A 2182-nucleotide genomic window follows, 5' to 3' on the forward strand; every position below is an offset into this window, starting at 1 on the left:
TTTTAGCACAACTTACTGTGCGACGTCCCCACAAATTCAAGAATGTTTCCAGCACAGACAGAACGGCGGCGAGGGAAGCGCTGGCCGCTCAGGACGTGATCGCAGAGCAGAGGGGCCCCTCCTGCCACCTGCATGGGGGTCCCCGCAGGGCGCAGGGGCCCCCTGGTGGCGCAGTGGTTCCGAGTTGGGCGGCAGGCGGCGAGATCGGCAGTTGGAAACCACTGGCAGCTTCGTGGGAGAGACACTGGGCTTTACGGCCGCGAACAGTTGCGTCTTGGATCAACGGGGCTCGCTGTGAGTCAGCATGGACTCGATGGCGGGGAGCCGGTGCCCGCACCAGCCTGGATGCCGGAGCTCAGAGTCCTCCTGCATCCATTTCAAACGACCTGAGACCCACAAGAGTCAGTACTCACAACATCAAATTCTGTTTAAGCGTTTCAACTTTACCCAAACAGGAATCTGTTAAACTTTTATTTTCCCATCTTTGGTGAGAGGAGCTTGAGCAATGTTTTTTAAAATGTTAGCTTCCTGGTATTTCTCTGTGTCAGCGGAAGCCAGCCTCCAGAAGCCGAAGGGGGCCTGTAGGCGCGCTTGTAGGGCGATAATCCGTGGAGATGACAGTAAAGTCAGAGGATAGGACAGGTGGGAGGGAGAACACAACAAGGGAGTCAGACACATTTTAGGGCAGCAGGCCCCGGGCGCTCACGCCTCTTGATGGTCCATGTGGACCTGGAGACGTGAGAGCGAGCCTTTGCTGTCTTGGGGGCATTGAAGGTAGCCATAAGACCTGCATATTCAGCAGTTACATCGTCACCAGCTGGGGGTATCCACATTAAGGTCCCTGAGTTCACAGGTGAAGCGGAACACCTGCATACGGGGAAGACCTGGGGGGAGGGGGGGGTTGGGTGATTGGCGGGAAGCGAGAGCAAAAGGCAGTCTGTCTGCTTCTGGTGTTAAAGCTGGACCACGTAGCACTAAGTCATGAATTTGTAAGAGGTAACTTTCAGGTGACGCTGTTATGGGAGGGTATCGTGGGGACCGATATTAATTCTGAGAATGTGATTGGGACTCACCTCTACTCATAAGGGTGAAGGCCTCTGAGTTAATTGTGCCAACCAAAGTACCTAGACCAATACAGCCTCCGTCTACCCCAGCAGCCAGCCGGCCAGGCTTCGGAGCATCTGAAAATAAAAGCTTCATCCGTGGACACTCTCTTCCATGTCTCTAGTCCATGAGCATATCCTTCTTTTGCAGGCTTTGGAGCAAAGGCAAGTCCCACGTCTGCTGCCCACGTCTCAAATTCAGTGGAGAGGATTGCATGTCTGCAAGATCTCTCCACTCCCCAGCTCCAGTTCTCTTGAGTGTCAGGTGACTAAAGCCCCACCCTCCACTCCACAGGGACCGCCAAAGATGGAGCGATCTCCAAGTCACTTAGAGATTGGTCGGATTGCACGAAGCAAAAGTTGAGAGTCAGATGAGGAAGATCCAAGTACAGTGATGGTTTCGTGATTGTATCTTTTCATTTTAACGATGACTTGATTGGGGGCTCTTAACAGCTCTCATAACGATCCCTCCATCCATTGTATCCAGCATGTTTGCACATAGGTTGCCATCATCATTTTGTAAACATTTACTTTCTAGTTGAGCCCTTGGTATCAGCTCCTCTTTTGTCTCTCCCTCCCTACAGTGATGGTTTCCTATCTCAGCGAATTGATGCCGATGCAGCTTGAAACCCTTGACACTGGAATAGTCTCAGGCTTCATGGGTCCCAGTAGCGAAGACTTTCCTGCCTGGCAGCAGCTGGTCAATCAGGTATATTTGTAACATACAAATGTGCAGTGAAGATGCCTTTAATTCTGAACTCCATTGACTATGCAATTTTCCCAAAGGAGTAGTGGGTCCTCTCATCTCATCAGATCACTGATATACATTGCCAGTGCCTTGTCTTGTCTGAGGCGTTCATTTCGAATTTAGAAATTATATCCACGGCCCTTGGAAAGTTGTGCAGTGTTGGACGGCATTGGCAAAGTCGCTTTCTCTTCTTGGGTGGGAGCGCGTGTTGTCCCCTGGTCCCATGCAGCTTTCTGTACAGGCAGTGTGCAGCTTCACTTGTTTCACGGCCTTCAAAATGGCCCTCCACAAAGGAGAAATGGCACGAAGATGCATCATTTGTTTGCATCCA

At 51.4% G+C, this 2182-nt stretch overlaps 1 long non-coding RNA gene across 1 annotated transcript; it reads left to right on the forward strand.

The window, feature by feature from the left end:
* The first annotated feature begins 6 nt into the window (after positions 1-6).
* Positions 7-2074, forward strand: LOC123522441. Its single transcript, XR_006680717.1, has 3 exons — positions 7-401; positions 1255-1368; positions 1688-2074. It is a non-coding gene; the product is annotated as an uncharacterized LOC123522441 (long non-coding RNA).
* The last annotated feature ends 108 nt before the right edge of the window (positions 2075-2182 follow it).

The sequence above is a fragment of the Echinops telfairi genome, unplaced genomic scaffold (assembly GCF_000313985.2).
Source record: "Echinops telfairi isolate 266 unplaced genomic scaffold, ASM31398v2 ScPeMD7_7410;HRSCAF=8448, whole genome shotgun sequence".
NCBI classification, from domain to species: Eukaryota; Metazoa; Chordata; class Mammalia; order Afrosoricida; family Tenrecidae; genus Echinops; species Echinops telfairi.